This window comes from Felis catus, chromosome B1, assembly GCF_018350175.1.
Source record: "Felis catus isolate Fca126 chromosome B1, F.catus_Fca126_mat1.0, whole genome shotgun sequence".
Taxonomy (NCBI): domain Eukaryota; kingdom Metazoa; phylum Chordata; class Mammalia; order Carnivora; family Felidae; genus Felis; species Felis catus.
In genome coordinates, this window is record NC_058371.1 from 34,191,311 (window position 1) to 34,217,934 (window position 26,624).

The window sequence follows — 26,624 nt, forward strand, 5'->3', positions numbered from 1 at the left end:
AACCTAGAAATGACATGCCGCGTGTACTCAGCTCTATAACTCGACATCGAGAGCAGATCCGTTAATGGCATTTTTGCATTTGCTCAGTATCTTGCAGCCATCTCAACAGTTTCTGGCATGAATACCCATAATAAGCAGATATACAACGAAGCCAATAAACACAGCTGGTGGAGGTGTAGGAATAACAAGTACAGTGTCACCTGTCCATATGGGATAAAGAGATCCAGGGTCCGGGGATCCAGACCATATCTTGATCCGCTATGCCTGTGTCTTATTAGCACTGAAGGTTAAGGGCCTTTAACAACCTATGGTGAGAAAATAGTGCTAGATTTGCCCAATATGGTTGGCCAGACAAGTTTGAGTTTATAGTCAATTCTCGGTGATTCATTACTACCAGAGGATACTGTGCTTATCCCCAAATCAGCTCCATTTCGCTGGGATGATGTCACTTGGAAAATGAATAAAGCGAACTTACCTAACATGTCTATAATTATGCAATCAGTCGGTGATGGCCCTGAGTCCGGAACCCAGGTCCTCTGACTTCCATTGAGATGATTTTATATTTTTATCAGATTATTTCACAAGAAAAGGAAGAAGATACAGACCTACGGTTCTTAGAAAAGTTAGATCCTGAAGACAATACTAGAGAACAAGAATATTGGCTAGTATGGCCCCTGTGAAAGAAATAAAGCACATCTATTCATGGTTCTAGTTATTTGTTTAGCTATTATTATTACTTAATACTAGTCACTTACATGCTTATGGCATTTGGCTGATCAGTTCATTTGTTTCTTAAAAATTCTGTATGTCAGTGAGCCTTTTATACGCCATTCTTGTTTCTTCTCTCCAAAACAACTTCGACGTAAATGTGGAATTCTGTCACAAAGGTTTAAATAACTAACTTTTTAATTGTGCCTCTTGTGTTATGCCCAGAATTCGTGATCCCCAAAGACCACTAGGGAGCCGAGTCCGATGCAAAAGCAAAGAGCCTTTATTCGAGCTAGCTCGAGCTCAATCCCCTACCTGCACCGACGCAGCGGTGAGATACCAGGGAAAGAGAGTGAGTTTCAAAAGGACAAAGGTTTTATTGGGGCTTGGGGGCAGTTGGTGAGGTAATGGCTATGGCCTCAGCCGATTGGCTGGGGAGGGGTCCTGGGGAAGGGTCCGGCAGGTGAGGGAGGGTTTACTCGAGGGGAGGAGGTGTGGTCAAGGTGAAGGACACAGAACAAGATGGAGTCGGCTGGCGTAGGCCCGCCCTTTCACTTGCAAGAAGCTCCTTTGAAGAAGCAGATATAGCAGAGTTGATCGGGCTAGGAGTCTAATACATGTTGTGGAAGACTTTGAGGTTAGCAGAACACTTTATCACCATGTTTTCCTTCTGGAAATTTCTATACTCGTGGACATAAAGGCCAGAATAATTAGTTCACATTCAATAGTAATGCATACATCAGGCGCTCAGTGTAGTGAGAACAGCAACAACAAGATTGCTGATATTCAATCCTGATTGTTAGGAAATAATTCCCCACCTCTTCCTACTTAATGACCCTCCTCACTGATCTATTGTTTTTCAATCTCTGACAAGTGCTGCTGTGGAAAAGGAAAAAGAAAAAAGAAAAAAACTGGCCACTTCTCAAAGTGTGGTAGCTTTTAAACACCAGCAGATTTCACCCCTGCTATTATTATTATCTCATATAAGTATTAAAGTTCAGCCTTGGAATTTGTTACGCAGTGGCTCAAAAATGTTCTTAAAGACACCAGTTCTTCCCAGCTTTCGGCATTACGTCTTCGATCTGTTTCCTTTCCATCTTATGCTTGTCCCTCATCATCACAACATGGCTGCTGCAGTTCCAGGCATCACAGAAGTCACCAAAATATTGAGGATAGAAGAAAAAGAAAGTTGCTTCAGTATGAATATTTACCAATGAGGAAAAGCTTGCCAAAAATCCTTCAAAGACCTCCCCTCGTGTCTCATTAGCTAAAATTATATTTAATGCTAATGCTTAAATCATTTACTGTCAAGGACAACAAAATTACCTATGATTGATTAAAACTGATCAACATTCCTCCCTGATGGGATAAAGTCAAGCTTGCAACCCTGCCTACAAAAGCCAACAGTATCTGTTCATTTGATGGAGGCAAGATAAAAATTCGAAACATAGCAAGACAAAATGGATCCCCAAGAAGTTAGAAACCATGGATCTCCAAGAAGTTACAAGTTTTAAGAATGGAATAAGACCTAGGGTGACAAAATGTGGACTATAATTAAAGCAAGCAGCCGTAGCTTGCTTGGAAAAGAACACATATATGGCGTAACCTGAGAGCAAATACTATTGGGAATTTATTGGTGGGGTGATGTTTCTGTGTACCTATGCTTAAAATAAATTAGCAACCTGTACCGTCATGCACCTCACATCTCCCTCCCCTCAAAAAAAGGCTCAAATTAGATTTGCCAAATGTCAACACTTCTAAGAACGTTAAGCTACTTAAGTGCCAAATCCTTATTATTATCTCATGACCTCCCATGGAACGTGGTGATACAAACACTTAAAAGGCACTTTTAAAATATAATTAATGTTTGCTAGAGTGATCACCAACTGACACAGAGGCTCCGAATCACAGATTGGACATTGAACTTGGAATGCAAGGAAAGAAATAAAAAGAAAATGAAAGCAGTACAAAAGAAATTAAGACATTCAGAAAGACATTTGTGAACATATCAATAATAGGCTTTTTAGACATAGGCACTGCGGGCGTCCAGTGTAGACTCTGCAAAATGAATTATTTTTTAAAGTTTATTTTTAAGGGAGGCAGAGAGAGAGAGAGAGAGAGAGAGAGACAATCCCAAGCAGGCTTTGTGCTTTCTCCCCCATGAGATCATGATCTGAGCCCAAATCAGGAGTTGGAAGCTTAACCGACTGAGCCACCCAGGCACCCCTGCAAAATGAATTGTTAAACAGAGGATGCTTGATAGGCTGTTTGTGATGGCTGAAACAACTCGAGCTTTAGAATCAGACAAACCTAGGTTGAATTCCTGGCTTTACTCACCACTGACTTTGGACCTAATCTTTGGGATAATCAGCATACTCATGTGGCATAAGGACAATAATGCAGGATTCTTGGATGGTCAGTTCCGTGAAACAGTGAGGAAAGAGGGGAATGCCGGCACGGCCACCGAGATGATCCCAGCAAAGAGGTGATAGACCGCCTCCACATCTGGTTTCAGGCAACAACTCTGAGATGATGTCACTGGGTAGGTCACTGAAGCATTCATCAAGGCTTGAGAAGCAGTGCAAGTTGTGACATGAGAGATGACTTAGAGATACGTTGAAAAGAGAGGCAAATCTAACATGTAGTAAAGCGGAGGGACTGAGGGAAGAGAGAACGACACGAAGAAATATATGTCCTTCCTTGTCAAGCAGATTTTTCTCACGACTAAAAGTGATATTCTCTGCTAGACTTGTTATTACTTTCTCCATCACTTACATTCTATGCCTCTTACTTTCCTCACTTCAGTAACTCATTAACAAAGTTATGAGACACAAGGTTTATGAAAGTAAAGCTGCTTTTGGAAAGCTGTCTAGCAAAGTACTGTTCCCTGAAAGGGTGGGATGGAATAGCACGAAGGGACAAAGCTACAGACATGCAATTTGTCAAATAATGAGATAACGTTCTGCAAGAAATACTGCGCTTAGCTTTACAAAATGCCAAGCTCTCCAAATTCATATTCTATAGTTGGCAGCTTGAATTCCTCCCTCTAGTGAAGCTATTTTTTCACCCAACTACTTCTACAAAATCCCAGAGTCGCCATCTTGCTCATTCTTGTTCAACTAATAAAATTCTTCTTTTCTTTTGGCAAATCCTTCTTTTGGGTTCCTTTCCTCTTTCTGGGATTTTTCTTGGACACTTCAATCCATGCTGATCTCCCCCTCAGTTTATTTTGTACTTGGTATCTATTCTGGTCATTAGACTTTTACCACATGTACTTCTTTGCCCTATTATAATTACTTTCCATTTAAATATGTTCCATAGTTTCAAGTAAGCACTTGGGTGATGGAGCCTATGTCTTAGTATCCCTGACATTCATCATAGTATATCTTCCCAGCTGGTGTAGTGGCAATGGCCCTGAGCCCAGGAATAAATCTTGATTTAAACCTTGTACAAGCCCAAGGACAGAATGAAAGAAATAGAAATAAATGTAGAAAGGGTCTTAAATTACACATGAAATCATAGATTTGGGTAAATTAAGGATTAATATTGCAACCCCTAAAAAATCACTCAGAAAATAAAACAAGAAGTGGGGCACCTGGGTAGCTCAGTCAGTTAAGCATCCAAATCTTGATTTCAGCTCAGATTAGGATCTCACGGCTCATGGGTTCGAACCCTGCATCAGGCTCTGCACTGGCAGTGTGAGGCCTGCTTGGGATTCTCTCTCTCCCTGCCCCTCCCCTGCTCACTCTCTCTCTTTCTCTCTCTCTCTCTCTCTCTCAAAATACATAAATAAACTAAAAAAAAATTTAACAAAATAAAATAAAACAAGGAGTAACACTAAGAAGGCAATACCCAAGATGAAATAAAATGCCAAATTAGTTCAAAAGAAGGTAGGAAGTTAGGAAAATGGGACTAAGAACAGATGAAACAAATAGAACAAAAGTAAGATGGTAAATATAAAGCAAATCCTATCAATAATTGCATTAATATAAACTCCTAAACCCTCCAATTTTAACACAGTAATTTTTCAGACCAAATAAAAAAGGATAATCCAACTTTTTGTCATCTGAAAGAATCTCACGTTAAATGTAAAAATGCAACTAGATTAAAAGTAAAAGGAGAGAAAAAGGATGCCAATAAATAATCAAAAGAAAGTTGAAATGACTATTATAATACCAGAAAAAATAGTCTTCAAACAGATACGTCAATAATTATTAATGCAATAATTAATGTGACTTTATAGATTCCATAATTCCCAATCAAAATCTCATCAGGTTTCGGGGGGTTTTTTGGTCAAAATTGACAGCTGATTCAAAATTTTAGGTGGAAATCTCTGGATTTTGAGACATCAACCTTAGATTGGAAGAGAAACATGCTTCCAACCAGAACAAAAAGAGAACATTAGGACAAATATCTGAAAATACACCAAGGAGAATGGGAAGAAATAGTCACAAATCCCACTAGATGGGGTCTCTCTACTCAACAGGCAATGAGATCGTCAGCTGAATGAACTTTTGGACTCATTTTAAAGAGGGGGGATAATATTTTTGGAACATTCTCTGAGCTTAATCCAAGAATGAGCAGGATAGGGGCACAAAAAAGGATTCTGAGGAGAGACCTGAGACTTGAGGTCAAGTATGAAATGATGTACTTCTCGAGGCACCATTTTGGTGACTTATCTCCAGTGATTCTCAGAGACTAGGATACTGGACGATTCCAAGGCCCCAGTGAACACACAATAGTGATCAGGAAGTTGATTTATGATGACAGCAGAGATAAGAGAGTGAAGAAGGTATGGTTTAATGAATGGGCATCCAAAAGTATTTTCTTTTTTGTGAGAAGACAAGAAAATGTTACCTTCCATATACCATCGTTCTCTCTCTCTCTCTCTCTCTCTCTCTCTCTGTGTGTCTCTCTCTCTCACACACACACACACACAAGCATACACACACACACACGCACACAGAGGAGACTAATTTAAAACTAATATTTGTTCGATGTAAGGAACCTTACTGTAGGATGAAATCAGCCACAGTGCTAGAGGATGGAAAACCTCTCTTTATAGGACATACATGCAGATGATCTTAAAAATACATAAGAACTTGGAGTCCATGAAGATTAGCCTTCCATGTTTACAGAAGAGAAAACTGCATTTGAAGAAATTTTCCATATGTACATAACCCTGCAAATTCACAACTTTTCAAGAGTGCATCAGAGAGCTGAGGTTTTAGGGTAACCAGCTAACCAGAAATCTAAAGAAAGACAGGCACCTGAATGGAATTGGCAAGAAGAGAGAGAACTGTATCCTATGTCCCTGTTGCAGATCCAGCCTGACATATTTAAGATGAATTCAAAGTTGTCAATATTAAGGTCAAGAGTAGGCTAACAAAAAAACACAGAATCTCCGGGAGCTAACGATGTAAAGACATTAGCAATTACTTCCAGGCTTTTCTCCACTCTCTAGCAATCCCACCCAAAATAAGTGAAAAGTTATATTTACCCCCTAAAACCTGTACACAATTGTTCATAGCAGCTTTATTCACGATTGCTAAAAGTGAGAAACACCCTAAATGTGTTCCATGTACAACCGTACAATGGAATCCCATTTAGCAGTAAAAAGAAAAACTGTTGCACACAACATGGTGAATTTCAAATGCATTTTGCTAATGCTGCATACCGCATGATCCCATTTCTATGACATAGGGAAAAGGCACACCCATAGGACCAGAGAAGAGGTCGATGGTCCCCAGGGGTCAGGGGAGAGAGAAGAGTCCACTACAAAGAGCCGTGTTGAGACTGCTCTGTAATTTGATTGACCTTTTACAGAGAATACTTATTCTACTGAACTCGTGTCCCATGGAATCCTTTTGGAAGATGCTGGCATAATAAAGAGGAAATTGGCTTTGGGGGTCCAAAATACTCAAGGCAGAATCCCTCGTTCTTGCAGACATATGACCTTGGGTGAGCTATTAAACATCACTGAGTCTCAGTTTCCTCGTCTGTTAAATAAGAGTTGTTGTCAAGATTAACAGAACAATGAATGTAAAATACTTTCTAAAATATTGATTCTTGCCCTTTCTTTCCCTTGCTCCTTCTGAAAGGTCACTCTTAATGTCAGCAAATCCTGGCATTATCAGCAGTCTCTCTCCTTCCAGAAATCTAATTTGCTGTTTCCATGCGGTGTGCAAAGCCAGGTGATAACGTGTATTAGAATGTGTCTAATACATTCTCACCTATGTTTTGATGGAAGGTCCTATGAATAAATTATGCATTCTTTTCTGCGATTTATGTTTTGGTGGAAGCTATCAATGGATTTAGCTGTGAGGAGCTTCTGAAGCAAGAAGCAGGGGAAATGAGCAGGAACGGAAAAATCTTGGATGTTAAAAATAACCCCCCAGAAGGCAAAATGACCTCCATTTGTTTATGCTCCCAAGCCCACGCCGAACAAGCTGCCACACGGAACTTTATTATACAACGGCAGAACAAGATGATTTTCCCCGCATATTTAATAATGAGTTGGGGGTTTGAAAATGAGAAAGAAAAAGCTTGGGGCAATTTCTTGCAGTCTCCTGTCTCTCGCGCAGAAGGAAAGACAATTGCAGTAGCCTCCGGGAGGGGTGGGGAAAGGCTGAATAAATGAAGTGAGCAAACACAGGGGCAAAACTGAGAGAGCGAGACCCCCTCCCCACCCTAGCCCCTCCCCGGAAAATCCCAGCAAGGATATTTAATCCGGTTTTTGCCTGGATCCTGTGCACTACAGATGAGGCTAGCATTTCCAGCACGTGTTGGAGGATGATGGCACCCTGAACAGACATGGAGAAGTTGGGCTGAAGTGTCCACTGATGGAAGAAACTGAGGAGTTCAGTTCAGGCAGGTGAAGTTTAAGGCACCCGCAGGAGTGGAGATTGCAGTTAGAGAGAGAGGCTTGGTGCTCTGCTGAAGGCCTGGGCTCAAGAGAGGCATTTGGGAGAAATTCCTTTAGAAATAATAGTCTGAGCCAGGGAAGTGTTTGAAATAACCAAAACAGGGAGGACAGAGGGAGAGTCCGGGACAGGAAAAGAAGGTTGTAAACGATAGCGAGCAGAGGTCCGGCCAGAAGCTAAGAGAGGAAGTTATAAAGAGGTGGCATCGGGGCCCTTGGGTGGCTCAGTCGGGTGAGCGTCTGACTTCAGCTCAGGTCACGATCTTGCAGTTTGTGGGTTCAAGATCTGCATCCAGCTCTGTGCTGACAGCTCAGAGGCTGGAGCCTGCTTGGGACTCTGTGTCTCCCTCTCTCTCTCTGCCCCTCCCCTGCTTGCACTCTGTTTCTCTCTCTCTCTGTCTCTCAAAAATAAATAAAACGTTTTTTTTTTTTTAAAGGCTGCATCGATCAACAAGCTCAAATACTGTGATGCGGCCAGGAGGTGAGGCTAACCCAAGCAAGAAGGCCCCTCTCTCTGATTCCATACAAAACCTGGAGACTGGAGAAGGGACAGCCGCCCCACGATTCTTCCTTTCTTACTCTTGTGTTATTCTGTAGCTTAAAAACGCAGAGGGTGCAGCTAGCCCCAAACTCGAACCTGAAGCTCACACAGAATCGCAAGTTTAATAGAACATCTACGAAAAGAAGATCAGGCCAGGCAAGAAAGGGAGAAGAAATCTGTGCTTCTCCCACCTTCTAAGAGAACCTTATACCTCATTTCACCCTGGGAGTCCGTTACCACCTCTGGCGTAGATGTGGGGAAAAGCATCAGACATTACGCATGTGATTCAAGTGGATGCTATTGGCTACCCACTAAATGCAAGGGTCCGTGCTGGGAACCTAAAGCAGCAGATCTCAAGCTTTAGCTGGTCTCAGAATCACTTGGATGACTTGGAAAACACAGATGGCTAGTCTCCATCTCTCCCACTTCTATTTCAGTGGGTCTGGGGTGGGACCTGAGAATAAGCATTCCTAACCTATTCCCAAATGCTGCTGCTGCGCAAGTCCACAGATTATATGTGGAGAATGACGGACCTAACGGTTCATCATAGGAGAACGAATGAGTTAGAGCTATTATTTCAGGAAGAAAAGTAAAGTACAAAATTCTGCGACGCATTATGATCTTGAGATGGATCATTTTGACATCCTTCAAATGAAAATCAAAATTCACCTCCTATCCTCACAGGCCACATGCTTCTCACCTTCAGGAACAAGTCTGGAAGAAAAGCCACTCATGTCACCCATGGATGAAAATCCTTTCATATTCCCCATAGATGAAAAGACCTTGCATCACCTATAGATAATAAATAAATAAATGCACCTAAATCTTCTTATCTAATCCTTCCCATATCTTCTGGAAGAAAAGACTTCTACTTCATTGGGTAATTCCTTCTCTCCCTATTCCACATAACCAGACCCATTTACTGGACCTGCTCCTCAAATTCGTACTAGCGTTTTTTCTAACTCACGTTGGAGAGTGAACTTCCCAAGAGCAAGGATCTAATTTATTTAACTTTATATGCCCAGTACTAGGCACAGAACCTAGCCCACTCTTTAACTGAGGAAGGAAAGAAGGACAGAAGGAGAGAAGAGAAGGAAAAAGGAAAGGAAGGTGGGAAAGAAGAAAGGAAGAGAGGGAGGAAGGAGTCTGGTTTAATCCTAGACTCTCTGCTCTAGTCACCACAGGCCACTGGGCAGCTGGTCCTGGGCATGATTCCCCCCACTGACCAGCAGGACTTGTTATTGGACAGTTCTCCTCTGAACTAGTCTGTTTCTATCCTTCAACTTTTACTTGGCCCTCCCTGTCCTCCTCCCCCTTCCCCTGGTTCTATCTATGGGCTCCCGCACAACCCGCCCCTTCTAGCAGAATGGTCGCTTAACAGCCTTAGCCAAAACAAGTTCCATGGCACCGGAGCCACCCAGGCCAAAACCCAGTTGTCTCCAACCTCCCCATCTCCTTGGTGGCATGTTCCCAGGCAGTCTCCAAGGCCTCTTAACTCTCCCTGTAGGTGATTTCTCCTGGGCCCCTGCTTTCCCAGCCTCATTAGTACTGTATTTATGCCTAGACTGTTAAAGCAACCTTGTAACTGGGATCCCTATTCCACTATTTCCCTCTTCCACCTAATCCCACACACTGTGGCCACATTAATCATCCTTAAACACCACTTTCATTATCAGAGTAGCAGTTACTCTATATTAAGCACTTAATATGTGTACAATGTAATGCTAGACATTTTATATGCGTTATATCATCCCGTTCTCACCCCATGAGATGTGTATTATTATCCCCATTTTAGAGATGAGGTAACTAAAGCTTACTCATCTGTAAAGACTTGCTCACAGCACTGTGTTTCTGGTCCTCCACAATTTAACCTACATTCCAAATGCTTGCTCTCACCTTTCTTCTCTTCAAAACCTCTGTTCCTGTCAAACTGGTTTACTACGCCTACAGATATGCCCTCACCTCCCCACGTTTATGTTGAGTGCATCTCTCAGAGCCAACACAGATCACACAAGTATAGGGCCCATTGAAGAACTTGCAGTCCTGACTAGCAAGGCCAATGCCACTGTGTAAAGCATAGTCTGCTTCCAAGAAAGCTGTGAGCACAACCAACTCATTGAACTTGACCACTGTAGCCGTTCAAACCACTCCAGCTTAGGCTCAGAGATTCATGCTATCCTATTCCTTGATTGCTGAAGCTTCTCAGCCCCTTTGTCCTGCTTCACTCAGATCATTCCTGAGTCTGAGAATGATCTAGCAATCATTCCTGAGAATGATCTAATAAACCCTAGAAATATACATGCACCATCATATGGTTGAATGGCCACATAGGTCACCAGAAACTCAAATACACAGCAACTTGAACAATAATCATATAATAGTATACTTCTGATAGATTGATAAATGGTAGATAAGTAGAGAGATAAATAATAAATAGAATATAGAGATATATAGGTGATAAATACATAGATATATCTGATAGATGATAGACAGATGATAGATAGATAGATAGATAGATATGTTGAGAAATTGAGAGATACACAAACTATTAGTCAGGGTAGGGTTTTCCAGAGAAAGAGAACATTTATATATGCATTTATATATGTGCATTTAATATGTACTTATTAATACATAAGTATTAAGTGCACATAAATAAATGCATATGAGATTTATTATCCATATATCAATGTATAGGAGATTTATTAGTTCATGCAATTATGGAAACTAATAAGTCCCAGGATCTGCCTTCTGCAAGCTAGAGACCCAAGACAGCTGGGAGTATACTTCAGTCTGAGTCCAAAGGTCTGAGAACCAGGGCAGTCAATGGTGTAACCCTCAGTCCAGAGACTGGGGAAGGTAAGATATCCAAACTCAACAGTGAGGTAGGAAGTAAAGGGAACAATTCCTCCTTCTTGTGCATTTTGTTCTATTTAGGCCCCCAGTGGATTGGATGGCGTGTACCCACTTTGGGAAGGGCGATCTAGTTTGCTGAATCCACCCATTCAAATGCTAATCTCATCTAGAAATACCCTCAGACACACCAGGAAATACTATGGAAACTGGGCACCCGCTGACCAGTCAGGTTGACACATGCAATGAACCATCACAGATAAATACAACGTATGTTGTCTGGATATGCGCCTTCTTTGTCACTCGCACTCCCTGGGTTAGACATATGCATTCACTCACAGATCGTGGAGTTTACTTTGTGCAGTGTTCTTTCCTGATGTGACCTCTTGGTTCACTCCCTCACAACACTCAGATCTCCACTAGAAGCTTCCTCTTCGGAGAGGCCATCTTGGACTGCGCTAACTGCAGGGCTCCCTTCACACTGCTTCCCTCTTCTTCAGAGACTTCAATCTCTACCAGGTCCCTCTACCACACGCACCTTTGCCTCACTCACACACAAGCTCAGTGAATTCACGCTGTTCCCTGTGGTACTCTCAGAATCTAAAACAATACCTGGCACTTAAAAGGCCCTCAGTAAATATTCGTGGAGAGATTAAACTTAGGGAAGACGACTGCAAAGTAATAAGGAATAAAAGCCCCATTTGACAATGGTCTTCTTTTAATCCAAATGTATATACAATATCGAGGTTTTAATGTTACGGAAATGAGTGATACTATCAAGGAAAATACTCCTGCCTTTTTCCATTTGCTAATCAGTGTGCATTTAACCTGGTTTCTTTTCCATTGCTCACCTGGTGGTATAGGACCAAAGTGCAGGTATAACTTCTTATAATAGTGAGACACTTCTGGAGGATTGCCTGGTCGTTGGAAAACTTAGCCGATAGACTCAAACAGACGTCCAGGCATCAAAGGATGGTGACCAGACACGTACCTGTCCTATTTTATGCCAGATGGCAGGAAGCGTTTTTATAAAGAATTTTATAATTTTTATAAAGAATTAGAAAGGGAAGCCAAAAGTTGGATGGGAAAATAGAGGTTGAAAAGTAAACAAAAATGATTCACACTTCCTCAGAAGACAAGGGAGTTTTCTTAAGGATCTGCCTGATTTCAAGAGAGAGCTGGGGTTTTCGTGTCATCCTCTCCCCAGTCCACGACCATCCGTGTGTTTCCATATTTCCTTTCTACGCCCATGTGGCAAAATTTTACCATTTCAGGACATAATGATGACAAAATAATTGGTGATGATACACCCTACCCCGAACATAAGACAGCTGTGCAAACCTTCAGACGGACCCAAGGGAGACTTGGGGCTTCAGTGCTTCCGAGAAAATCAGGACACTCTTTGATCAACCCCAGGAAGCCAACCCCCCACTCTCTTCAGCATCACCCTCCCAGGAAAGCCACAGATATATCAATTTCAGGAATGTGCTAGCCAAGATATGTGCTGGATAAATGGGGAAAAGCAAGAGAAAACCCTCATGAAAGAGCTTGGGGGCTGACCACCAAATGTAACCACACCCTTTCTTAAAGGGTGTTTGTGCAGGTGCGGGGGCAGCCAATTCTGAAAGGACCTTTGGCCTTTTGGCCTGCCCTGGCCCTCTATAGTTTGGCCATGCTGCACCATGGCCTAGCCAAAGCCAGGCATAGAGGGGAAACCTACCTCTTCCCTTAAAATTAGTCTTTCTCTACGATGTGTGTAACATCACGCCATGTTTTGTTTTGGTTTGGTTTCTTACATGATGCTACTTGGGCAAAATATTGGAGAATTTTTGTTTTTGCTTTTTCTCTCACCTTTGTTTTTTATGGAATGAAGCCTTTGAAAATTACTAGGCAACAGAAGCACAAGCAAATAGAGAATGGCACGTAGTAACCCCAAAACAAATTCGATCAATCATGTATTTTGTACCTACTACATTCAAGACACATAGTAAATGGACACTTGGGATAATGGAAGAAAGAACTGTAGAAATTGGGACCTTTTCCCAATAATGTTTTCTGAAATGTATTCTGTTGTCTAGAAACAAACTAGTGATGATTTGAAATTTGAAAAGGACATTTCTTCTTTAAAATTAGCATTCGAGGAGCGCCTGGGTGGCGCAGTCGGTTAAGCATCCGACTTCAGCCAGGTCACGATATCACGGTCCATGAGTTCGAGCCCCGCGTCGGGCTATGGGCTGATGGCTCAGAGCCTGGAGCCTGTTTCTGATTCTGTGTCTCCCTCTCTCTCTGCCCCTCGCCCGTTCATGCTCTGTCTCTCTCTCTCTGTCCCAAAAATAAATAAACGTTGAAAAAAAAAATTAGCATTTGAGGGGCGCCTGGGTGGCGCAGTCGGTTAAGCGTCCGACTTCAGCCAGGTCACGATCTCACGGTCCGTGAGTTCGAGCCCCGCGTCGGGCTCTGGGCTAATGGCTCAGAGCCTGGAGCCTGTTTCCGATTCTGTGTCTCCCTCTCTCTCTGCCCCTCCCCCGTTCATGCTCTGTCTCTCTCTGTCCCAAAAATAAATAAAAAACGTTGAAAAAAAAATTAAAAAAAAAATTAGCATTCGAATGAAAATTAGACTAACCATGCTCCAGAAAAAGATGTTCCACACACATTTCTATCTTCTATTTGCCCCATCTAGATCCACTTTCTATCCTTCTCCACCCTGTTCTATGCCTTAGGAGGTTGGTCTCTATGGCTATAATTATAACAAGGAACCTTTTGTCCTCTGGGTCTTGGTTGTGTTTAGCCAATGGGAGGGTCTGGCAGGAAACTGGAGAAAGGAGAATAAGGTTGGGGTAGTTATTTCTCAGAAATCTTCCTATGGTCAATGAAAACCAACTCTGTGATTAGCCAACTCCTCTTTAAGTTGGTCTCATCCACATAACTCTTTTCCTGGGCTCCAGTAATTGTTCAATTTCTTTGCCTGTCAGCCCTGCATGTCTACTGGGCTTGTAGTTTCCCCGCAGCCTACTCATAGCTTTGCAAATACTCTCTTTATGAAACTCTCTTCAAGGGTCCTGCCTGCTTCATGCTAGGACCAGAGCTAATCCATATCTCAATCCTGCTAATGGAGGATATGGACCCGAGTGAGGTGAAGGAGGCAGAGAAGATAAAGAGATAGAAAGTACAGAAGAAAGAGCAAGAAACGTGCAATATGATCTTTATCTTGGACTAGGTGGCAGAGTGCGAGACACAGAGTCCAGACATAAAGGATTAATCATGAGCGCCGGGGTGGCTCAGCGGGTTAAGTATCAGACTTCGTCTCAGGTCATGATCTCACAGTTCATGAGTTGGAGCCCCGCGTCTGGCTCTGGGCTGACAGCTCAGAGCCTAGAGCTGGCTTCAGATTCTGTGTCTCCCTCTCTTTCTCCCCGCCCCTTCCCATCCCCCACTCACACACACACACACACACACACACACACACACATTCTCTCTCTCTCTCTGTCTCCAAAATAAATAAACATTAAAAAAACTTTTTAAAAAAGTCTTCAATGGAGGCATCATCTTCTTGGACTGCAGGAAAAGAGACTGAAGCAGTTGCATGTATAAAGACCTTGTCAGTGTGTGGGCTGGAAATAAAGGTGGTTTATACCTGATAGTCATGATTTTCATAGTGAGGACATTTGCTAAAAGCAGATGAGATGTGAGGAAGATAAAGGATGTGAGGATTCCGTCGAAACTTTAGAATAGCCACTGCAGGAAGGGAAAGAGTTTTCTCTGATGCAGGGAAACTGGGTTCAAAGGAAGTCCAGGTGATTCTGGAAACCATGATTTGTCATGGCATCAGTCCACCTAGGGGTGGTGATTTTTCTTCAGCAGCTCTCAGAAGTCCTGACAAAAGAATAGAAAAGCAGATAAACAAAAATGATCCCATGGGCAAATTCAAGACAAGAAAGAAGAGACTACTGAGGTACCAGTACAATGATTTAAAACAGTATGGGTTCTGGAGCTGGACAGAAACTCAGTGCAACCCTTTCCAGCCACATCGCCTGAGGCAAGGTATCTAAACTTTCTTGGTCATAGTTTCCTTCATCTTCATCTGTGAATTAGACATAATAGAGTATCTAACCATAGAACCTTTTTTTAAAAATTTTTTTTTATATATGAAATTTATTGACAAATTGGTTTCCATACAACACCCAGTGCTCATCCCAAAAGGTGCCCTCCTCAATACCCATCACCCACCCTCTCCTCCCTCCCACCCCCCATCAACCCTCAGTTTGTTCTCAGTTTTTAACAGTCTCTTATGCTTTGGCTCTCTCGCACTCTAACCTCTTTTTTTTTTTTTCCTTCCCCTCCCCCATGGGTTCCTGTTAAGTTTCTCAGGATCCACGTAAGAGTGAAACCATATGGTATCTGTCTTTCTCTGTATGGCTTATTTCACTTAGCATCACACTCTCCAGTTCCATCCACGTTGCTACAAAAGGCCATATTTCATTTTTTCTCATTGCCACATAGTATTCCATTGTGTATATAAACCACAATTTCTTTATCCATTCATCAGTTGATGGACATTTAGTCTCTTTCCATATTTTGGCTATTGTTGAGAGTGCTGCTATGAACATTGGGGTACAAGTGGCCCTATGCATCAGTACTCCTGTATCCCTTGGATAAATTCCTAGCAGTGCTCTTGCTGGGTCATAGGGTAGGTCTATTTTTAATTTTCTGAGGAACCTCCACACTGCTTTCCAGAGCGGCTGCACCAATTTGCATTCCCACCAACAGTGCAAGAGGGTACCATAGAACCTTTTTTAGAATTAAATGTGTTATATATAGGTCAAGTGGCTAATAACATACCACATGCCTGGAACATGCCAAGTAAATGTTACCTTTTGTTATTACTAATCAAGTGTTGCGAGTGGTTGGGGAAAGTAAGAGTTAATGATGGATTGGAGGTCTCGGCTAGTATGGGGATGAAATCAAGCCCTGAAGGAGTCTTGTGGACGGAAGAAAAGGAAGGAAATGACAGAATGGAGATCATAGTGAGGTCCGAGCTGAGTACTGGGGACAAGAGGAAGGGCTAAAGGCATAGAGAGTTGTTGGTTATTGAAGTTTGCGCTTTTGGAGGTGATGCAGAGTGTTGGCCTAGGCTAGTATCTTCAGACCTGTGGGACACAACGGTCTCCTCCACAGTCAGGTGACACAGGACTGAATCGGATTACAATACTCTCGAGTAACAAAGCAGAATGCCCTGAAAGTCAGACGATAACCATGGCCAAATTGGCGAAGGGGAGGGGAGAAACTCTTGGTGGCATAGTCATGCCCTGTGAGGCGAGAAGAGCTGCTCTCTCTAGTCAAGAGAGCTGTGAGAAGATGGCCTCCTTCGGAAAAGTTCCAGGTTTCCGTTAAAACGCAAAATGAAGTAATCCCAAACAGCAAGCCATAGGGTGCTTTCTCGATGAAGTCGTGTATGACTAAATCTCAGTTTCGTTTCTAAAATATGTGTGTTTTGACTTAGAGTAAAATAAAGGGTGTGCTTCATTCTTTCAGTGGGAAAACTTAAAATGTACGTATGATAAAACATTTCCATATGTATATGTAATTATAAATAATCGTCATCACAGATGCCAATTTTAATTTTTCCCTTGTTTGGTTTGAGAACCCAGTATAAAAGTTGTTCTTCAGGGGCGCCTGGGTGGTTCAGTGAGGTAGGCATCCAACTTCGGCTCGGGTCAAGATCTCCTGGTTCGTGAGTTCGAGCCCCACATCAGGCTCTCTGCTGTCAGCGTGGAGCCTGCTTCGGATTCTCTGTCTCCCTCTCTGCCCCTCCCCCACTCATGCACATGTGCTTGCTCTCTCTCTCTCTCTCAAAAATAGACATTACATGTTTAAGTTATACTTCAACGAAAGTTATAATATGAACTTCAATAGTGTACTGACACAAGCAAAACATTTCACTTGAAAGCCCTTCTTTATCACATACCACTCAAAAATAATGAAATAAATACTGAACCCCAAAAAAGGCTCGAAAGAATTACATAATATTGCAAAGAGGGGTCATAAGTTTAAAAATGTGGTCAAGTTAAGTGAAGTTGAAAAGTGTCGGAAAAGATTCTGTGAAGAGACTAAAAATGGAGAGGAACTTGTTGCTGGTGTGGTGCTGTCTATGGCAGTGGGGAGAGTGGTGGAACAGTGAGCTTGAGGTGACAAGAGTAGGAAGCAGGTAGACGGGACTGGGGAGGCTGCACTGTAGGCTACGTGGTGACAGATTTTGAAGAGCACCGGGACTGACTGGACACAAGGTTTCACTGGTGGCAGGCAGTCTTCCAGGGGACCAGAGCCATGGTGAACTTGCAGAGTGTGACCTGCCCAATAGACCACAAGTGTTGTTTGTTCTAGAATCTAGACAGAACCCTGGTGAGGCGCCATGTTGGTGACCCTGATGAGGAGATAGCATTGGGGGAGGAACCACCATGTCTGAGGGCAGACTCTGCACAGAGAGTGGAGGCAGCTTCAGGGACCATTGCCTGCTGGTGGAATTCTCTGTGGCTCAAAGATACAGGGATCTGAGGTTTGCATGGCCCTGGGGAGTGCTACAGGGGGCTGGGGACACTGGGCTCTGAGAAGGACGCCCCTGGCCACAGGTTAAACACAGGAGATTAAAGACAGAGATCGACTTGGAATGCCTCTCACATCCCAGTGTCAAGAGAGCAAATCCTAAGAGTTCCTATCACAGGCATTGTTTCCTCTTTTCTTTTCTTCTTCTTGTATCTAAGTCTGAATACAGATGTTAGCTGAACCTTTTTCTGGTGGTCATATCACATGGTGTAAATGAAACCGCCATGCTGCATGCCTTAAACGTATGTAGTGATGTGTATCAATTATTTCTCAATAAAACTGGGAAAAAAATAAAGTAAGGAGAGTTTTTTAAAAGTGTAAATCTATACGGAAAAAGCAAATAGGAATACTGAATTCTCCCCCCCCCCCCCCCCCCCCCCCGCCCACCAGGAAAAGACTGGATAATTCCTAGACAGCCTAGTCAGGACGGCTGAAAGGAACGTCAGCACAACAGAGGGTCGGAGTCCCGCGTGGGAATTACAGGAGAGTTTACAAACTGAACAGCGAGAGACACAGATCTATCCTGTATTTGACTCATAGAATAGAAACAGCCACACTCATAAGCCCCCGGCAGAACATTAAAAGACCATATTCTGGATGAACTGACCAGCCCTGTTTATCCAGCCTGGCCCAGTCACCCTACGGTGAACCCTTCAGCCGGCAGGCCTTGCACAGAGGTTACCTTTTCCAAATTTCACTTTCAAATATTAAATGCTGCCATAGATCATAAGATATCTGAGGAAAGCCTGAAAATGATGGACAGAGACCAAAACAAACAAACAAAAAGGCCCTGGGGGAGACAGAAGAAAAAAAAAAAACGTTTTAATCATCATTAATGTCCTCATAGAGATAAGAAAAGATACTGAATCCATGAAAAAGAACATAATGCTATTTTTAAAAAGGAACATTCCAAGAACAAGAAAATTCTTGGAAGTTAAATATATGAGAGCACAAATAAAACACTCAATACAAGGAAGCTGGGAAAGGAGATAAAATATTTTAAAGGGTAAAACAAGGTATTTGAAAAAGAAGAAACTCAAGTCGTACGAAATTTGGAGAATCAGACTAGTATTTTCAAAGTCATAGGATTTTGATACCCAGAAAGAAGAATTAATTAATATGGTAGTAACAAAAGACTTCACAGAACTATAGATCATGAGTTTCTATATTGAAAGGGCCTACCAAGGCTCCAACACAATACCTTTTAAAAAAAAAAAGAAGAAGAAGAAAAACCAAAACACTTTCCAAGAGAAAATACAAATCACGTGAAGGGATAGAAATTAGAATGACAATGGCTTTCCCAGTGGCAATTCTGGAAGTTAGTGAGACAATTAATTAATTCCTTCAAACTTCGGAGAGAAAATATTTTTTACTTAGAAGCCTACACCTAGCCAGAATTTCAAACTGGAAACTAAAATAAAGATATTTTTGGACACATTATGCGTCAGATAATTTACCTCCCAAGCTACGGAGCACTACTTTCTGCCAAAACAAAACAAAAATGAAAGAGATGATAACTCAGAATCCAGAAAATTTGGGAGCATCGGGAGCAAAGAGAAGATTCTAAAGCCATCTAAAGAGTTAAAATTTACATGGGGCGCCTGGGTGACTCAGTCGGTTACGCATCCGACTCTTGGTTTGGGCTCAGGTCATGATCTCACGGTTTGTGAGTTAGAGCCCCACGTTGGGCTCTGTGCTGACAGTGTGGAGCCTGCTTGGGACTCTCTCTCTTTTCCTCTCTCTCTGCACCTCCCCTACTCACACTCTCTCCCCAAAAATAAACTTAAAAAAAAAAAGTTAAAACTTGCCATTTCCAAAAAATCGGGAATCGACATAGATCAGCCTCTTAAGTAGTGATACTGCATGCTGGAAGAACAGAGAACACAAGTCTTTAAAATTCTTAGGGAAAATAACTTTCAACCTAGAAATCTCTGTTCAACCGAACTATCAATCAAGTGTCGGAGTAAGTAAATATTGGTTTGTGCCCATGCTATCTAGGGTTAGTTATTAGGACTCTCATCTCCTCCTATGGGGAAGCTAATGGTCTCTGTCCTAAGGCCACACCTACCTGCTAGCCATTTGCAAGCAGCCTTATTATATATGGCACTAACTGCAATGTACAAGCAAAGGACGTAAAAGGGGGCGGGGGATTTACATGAAGCATGATATCAGTATTCCCTGGAGCTGTTCAGTTTTGCATCGGGACACACGCCTAGCAGGCATGGAGAGATCAGCTCCTAAAGTAGGGTCAGGTCTGAAGGTTATAGACCCGTGAGATAATATTCAGTATCCTGTGTTTGGGAAAAAGGCAAACAGCAATCTGCCACTTAATAAATAAGTCCAATTATCATAAAAATAATGCTGTGGCACTGTGCCGGCTGGCTACCTCAACATACATGTGCTGATCATATTTTCCCTCCTTTACAGACTTCCAATTCTAAATAAATGTGGAAAGAGTCACAAGCACAGTTTTTAGATTCTTCAAAGAATTACTCATTCTGGATTCTGGAGCATTACCCAACCTGTTATCTATAATTCATTAGTAAAAGCATAGGCTATGATCTCTTTGGGGTGGGGTAGGGATAAAAGAATAAAGTACCATGTGAGAGCTCACTGGATTGTATTTCAGAGGAAACCTCTCTGGACTTGATGTCTGAGTTAGCCAATCTGAAATTTAAAACCGCAAAGCAAAGCACACACCAATTAAATTCAAAAGAAAAGCCAATAAAAAATATTTCATCAGAAAATTTCAGAACCTCAAAAGCTATTATAAAGTGAATATCAGACATTTAAAGGCCTATAAACTAGGTACGGATTTAGACTTTAACAATTATTTCAAACAACATTCAGGAACCACCACATTTATGCACTTTTCAGTTGTTAAAGTCTCTTAAAGGTGTCTTGTGTATATCAATCACCCTCTCCGCTTTTTCAAAAAATCCTACCCTTCACCAGAAGTATCTTCCCTCCGATCCAGACCTGACCCGACCTCCAGAACCAAGTGAAAAGTTCAGTATCTTCACCTAAGCCTTTCCTGACCTCCCTATCCTATGGCTCTCATCTGCCACCCCATAGCACCATTACCTTGGTTCATGCCTAATGAAGTAGCAGGTCTTTGCTTCAGTTAGGTTTTAAGTTTCTTGAGAGCAAAAACCTTACCTTGGATTCCATGTATCCGACGGCACTTAGCTGAGTAGGGGAACATAGTAGGCCTTCAGTAGATACTCTCCAATTATGTTAGGATGTGATACAACAGAAAAGGAATGTTTCTTTCCTTTCAGCAGGGCCAAGTGTTTCTTTAGTTAGGAGCATGATGTACATCCACGTCTTCAAAACTTGAGCTAACCCTTGCCTAAAAAGGAAGTAAAAATGCCATACCATATTTTTGCGGACATGTTCATGACATTTACATGACAGCATTTGATAAAGACTTAAAGAGTGTCTAAAACGTGGCTGTAATTCTACCTACTGCAGAAGTGGAATTTGAAACTTTTCCTCTTGACATCCTTCTTGTCTTGCATGACATGACACTCGGCCAGGTTTCCTCCTACCGTCTGGTTATTCTTCTTCTATTTTAGCTAGGAGCTTTTTGTCCACTTGACCTTGAAACATGGGAGCTCCTCTAGGGTCAGTTCCTAGGCTTTTTTCTAAGCTATCTTTTATCTAAGCCCATGGTCTCAAATACCACGACAGTTCTAAAGTTTTCACCCAGAGCCCAAACATCTTTTCTGGGCTCTACAATTATATATTTAATGATCTCCTTTGTTTGAACATCTTGTAAGCACCTCAATTCAACTTACCCTAAGTTAAACTGATCTACTTACTTTCTCAAAATAGAAGAAATTCAGTGAATGGCCTCACCACCTGCCCTGTCCTATGCGCCAGGAACTCTGATTATACTTGACTCTCTCGATCATTAATCTCTCCAACTAATCTGTTGTCAGATTCCCTTTCCCATATCTGACCTACCGTCACTTAAACACATGTACCCCTCCATCTCCTCTGCCGTCATCCCGTCCATCCCGTTGTCATCTGTTGCCTGAGTTAAGCCAGAGCCTCGTAACTAGTCTCTCTGGAGCCAATCTTGTCACCCTTCCAATCCATCCTCCCTGAAACAACCAGCATAATCTTTTCACACAAATGTGGTATTACTTCCAGACTGAAAACCTTCCACTGGTTTCTCACTAGGCTTAAAATAATATCTGTAGTGGATGCCATGATGTGTAATCAGGTCTTCCCCTTCAAAACCAAGGCTTTCATTCCCCCAGCTTCTGGCCATGAAGCAGCTGACAGGTCTCAGCTGAATCTCTCTCCAGGACTTGGCCTCAGATAAGAAGAGCCTCCTCAATCTAGATCACACACTCTTCTTCAGGGAAGTCCCCATTCAACCAGTAGTCAACTGGCCCCTGGGAAAGTATCGAGACCCAGGTCTCTCTCCTAAACTTATGATAACTCTGAAGGGCCCTCCCAGTTCCCTATAGGATGAACCGACAAGTTTCTTGAGCCTGTATTACAGTCCAGCTTATGTCTCTGCCCAGTCCTACTTTCTCCACTCTCTCATAGGTATCGATCCCTAGAGTGCTCACCAATAAACTTTGTGCACGTGAATCTGTGTCTGCTCCTTGGGGATCTTGACTTGTGATAACGTCCGTCACACATGATCTGACCTCTGCTGACCCCTATGCCATGCTTCCCCAAGCTCTCTATATTCCTGCCACTCTATCCTTTTAGTTCCTTGAATGTGGGTTTGTTTTTGTTTTTTTTTTTTTTCTTTCTGCCTCAAGACCTTCACATGCTTTTGGCTCTACCTGGAACATTTAATGCCAGCTCACCTCTATTGCCCAACCCCTTCATCACCATCATTTCCTCGCCTTGTCTAATTAATCCTTACTCTATATTCAAATCTCTACTCCAGTTCAAAGAAGTCTTCCTTTGCCCCCCAAGATTAGCCAGTTCCCCTTTTATCAGTTCTTATAGCTTATTATACTTCTCTTTCAAGGTACTTTAAATGTACTATAATGAGATATTTTGTAATTAATGGTAATATTTGTCCTCCTTGATATAACATCAGCTACACATCTCTCTATTTTTTTTAATGTTTATTTATTTATTTGGAGAGAGGGAGGGAGAGCACCCGTGCAAGTGGGGGAAGGGCAGAGAGCGAGGGAAAGAGAGAATCCCATGGGGCTTGATCCTAGGAACTGTGAGATCATGACCTGAGCCAAGATTAAGAGTCAACGGTTAAACCAACCAAGCCACCCAAGTGCCCCAGATCTACACCTCTCTTATTTGCTACTATAGTTCTAGCACAGAACTTTGAACATACTAGGCACTCAAAAAGTATTAACTCACCTTATGTAATATGTTCAATGATCAGTGATCTCACTGGAGCTATACAGTCTAATCCTCTTAGGGTAACAGTAAATAAATAAAATGATACAATATACTTACCCAAGTCATATATATCTACAAAGGTCGATAGCTTATTTCGACCCCTGGTCCTCCTGATAATGAAATAAACCATCTCTCCCAGACTGCCAACAGAGAATTCCAGAAGTTACCCAAGAAACTATAACTACTCTGCAAAATTGCCAAAACCTATCAGCAAAGAAATCCAATAAGAGAAATCTTCCTAGAACTGTGTTTGGGACAACAAGAGGAGAGGGGTCAGGATTCAAAATGTATTAGGAGGAGAACAAAAGAGAGCAAGGACTCTGAATAGTAAAGTATGTTCCAGGTTGAGAACAAGTGAGAAAACTAGGAATAGAGATGCCTACGTATGTTGGGGTAATGTGGGAGAAAGTAATATAGGCAAATATAACACACTTTCCGTTGTTATAATATAGGACATGATCAGCTTAAATGTGGCTCTTCGTCTCTATCTAGAGTGTAGACACAGGAGATAATAATAAGTAGGATAATTATAGCAAGTCTGACCTTAAAATTATTGCAATCACCAAACGTGCCAGTTTTCAGACTCTTCTAAAATCCAATTTTGTATGTTGGAGTTGAAGAGAGGGTTATTTACATGGGCGAGTCTTTCATCCAAGTTCTCACACAGCACAGCTTTGGCGCATTGTGTGGTTGATTAATTCCAATGGAAGTTACCATAATTATATCTCTGGGATTCCAGGATGAGTCAGCAAATAGATGTGAGGTGGTAACGGCTTCATCACTTGCCCTGTAGTAAGTTTCAGAGTGAGTAACCTTAAGAGCTAGAGTCAGGAGTCAACTTAGAGTAGGAAATTATGGGGGAATTCTGAATCTAACAAGAATACCTGTGGGACAGTGTATGTAGAGTAAGTATGAAATACATCAGTATCCAGGGACAAAAAGTTATAGGTAAGGCTTTGAATTATGAAGTCAGTGGCATGGGATGGATGAAGAGGAATGTAGGAAACCAGAAGTTTCACATTCAAGACAGAAACTAGAAAGGAGCTGTAGATAATTTCAGAATAGACCGTAGAGTCAGAGGTCGGAGTTAGGAGTGCAAGAGGTAAGTTGCTAGTGCTGTGCTTAGAAGCCAGTGTATTTGGGGGCCATGAAGGTTCAGAGGGGTTGCTTTGGGGGCATTGCTATGGGCGCTCCTGGAACTACCCTTCCAGCCCTTTTGTGTCTTTTCTTTGCCAGAGAACAATGTGGGCAGCTGATGAAAGGATCGATTATACTCATTCATTGAAACCGACATCTTGGCTTATTTACAACCAAAATCACCTTCGTCTTTGAAAGGGAAGTTGAGTATTCTTTTTAACGCAAAGAACCTGAATAATGGCCTCGACTATTGTCTCCCTCTGTGCCAAAGGCACACTGAATGCAAGAAAAGCATCTGTGACTAATCAAAACAGGCTCACCGGTCACCCCCACTCCTCCAGGCCCAAACACTTAACTGGAAGTTTCCTTGGCTGTGATGGAGCCTAACCCTCGTTACAGAGAGTTTATCCAAGGCCTCCAGCACCAGGAAAATGACCCATGGCCATTGCAAGAGAACCTAAGTGAACACGCAGTAGCCCCCAAAGTAACAGCAGTGTTTCGAGACACTTCTCTGTAGTGCTGCGGACGGGTACGGCCTCGAAAAGGCAGAGAAGAAGTTGACGGCTGAGTACACATATTATGTGGCCAGCAAGTCCCCAGTGTATTTATTTTAAACTTAATGAAACAGGAGTGAGCTGTGCAGGGATACAAGCATAAGGATGACAAAGGGAATTAAGAAACCTAGGATGGGAAAGGAAAGACTAGACAGGAAGATAAGAAGAATGACCAATGGCCTTTCTCATTCAAAGCCCAAGGCCCTAGAAGCACTATCACAGAATGTTCTCCATGCAGCTTACATTTGTAACAGAGTGCCAGGCAAAGTTTACTCTCCCAGCTGTCCAAATCCAAAGGCTGAGTCTGAGAGCCAAGCTTCCCCCTCAGTAACTATACCACAAGGATGGGAAGAATACCAGAAGCATCAAGTTCCTGGCCCCATGCCAGCTGCTTTATTACTTATTAACTTATTTTATATAGCCTTCAGCATGGCAGGAAAAGCTTCCTTTAATTATCAACAGGAATGAAGAAGCCACAAGGGGAAATCAGAGCCAGAGAGCTGCAGCCGCACTGATTACAGCCCGGCTCTTATCAAGGCTGACGCAGGGCCCAGGCTGTGCAGAAACGGGGCTGGAAGCCTGAGGCGCGCGTGGGAGGGAACCTGGAAGGCACCACTCCGTGCTCGGTAATTCTGTTGGCATGAGTTCTCAACGAGGAGGGGATTGTTCTTCTTCTGTCTCCTCTTCTTCCGGTTCTGGGAAGTTGAACACCAAGGCCGCCAGAGAAAAATCACACAGACAAGATGCAACCTTCATATGAAGGAGGAGGCCACTGTGACAGAGCAGGGTGGAGCTTGAAGGTTGTAGTGAGGGTAAGAGAAGAGGTCATTACGCAGAGTCACTGGCTAAAAGGCAGCCTCAAGACTGGGCGTAAGTACAAACATTACCATCGGGCCACGTTGTGAGCAAGTAGAGAAGGCGAGAATGTACTAGATGGGCTGGAGAGCACCTGCGAGCCCCTACCCTTGCCCAAACAAATCTCCCCTTCTGGCTTCTATAGTGTCTAAGAAATCATCATTGGAGAATCGGATACTCTCCCTTCTCCTTAAGTTACTAACACCTTCTCGCGACTGCACGAGAAGGTGTTTGTCCCAGTTTTTACCAGCAAGAGCACTTTGGAGAGACGAGGGGAAGGAGACCCAACAGAATCTTAAAAAAAGATATTGGGAGAACTGAAAACAAACCACCCATTTCCCCAACTTCCAAGGCTCGTGGAATTTCCAGAATGTAGCATCTAAGGGACCTTCTGATTTTGTGCTACAGTACAATTCTGTTGTGGAGAAATGTCTTATGTCATGCCTTTGGTTAGCCTCCGAGGAGAAGACATACCAACGCAAGGCAACAGGGTAGACAAGAATGAGCAAACGCGAGGAGCCATTTTTGTGGGCACCTACAGAAAGAAAGTCAGCTCTCTCATCTTCAGAAAACATTGGACCACCAGGACCTAAAAAAAAGTTTAATCCTGTGCGATGACTATCACAATGAAAGGCTAGACAGGGTGGGGAAAGTCATATGTGTCAGATGGCTGATGAAAGCTTACAGTTCCCTGCAGAAGGAGGAAAAGTATACTTGCAGAAAAAGAAGGTGTACTCTAAAATTTTGACTGTGAAATCTCGGTGAAACGGGCCAACATTTTAGGACGGGACAACTTTATGGACAGGGTCACAAACCACAAAAAAAAAGTTGAAAGAAATAAAATGACAGACAGGGTCAGGGGGATGACATTTCAAGATCTCTGGCAGGAAAATGCCCAAATAGGTGTGTGTGAAGCAGTGACTATAAGAGGAGAATGTATTAAGGGAAAATGAGAAAGAAAGAAAGAAAGAAAGAAAGAAAGAAAGAAAGAAAGAAAGAAAGAAAGAAAGAAAAGGAAGGAAGGAAGGAAGGAAGGAAGGAAGGAAGGAAGGAAGGAAGAAGG

The 26,624-nt window shown here is 42.5% G+C and overlaps 1 long non-coding RNA gene across 2 annotated transcripts in view; it reads right to left on the reverse strand.

Annotated features, from left to right (window-relative positions):
- Positions 1–1,148: 1,148 nt before the first annotated feature.
- Positions 1,149–26,624, reverse strand: part of LOC109498805 — a 49,389-nt gene continuing 23,913 nt past the window's right edge. Inside the window, exons 5-7 of one of the 2 annotated variants that reach the window (XR_002741474.2) lie at positions 20,781–20,973; positions 14,656–14,894; positions 1,149–1,839 (exon numbers count right to left, since the gene is read on the reverse strand). This is a non-coding gene — a long non-coding RNA (uncharacterized LOC109498805). The remainder of the gene's footprint in view (positions 1,840–14,655; positions 14,895–20,780; positions 20,974–26,624) is intronic. The other variant, XR_006596462.1, reaches the window with a different exon arrangement.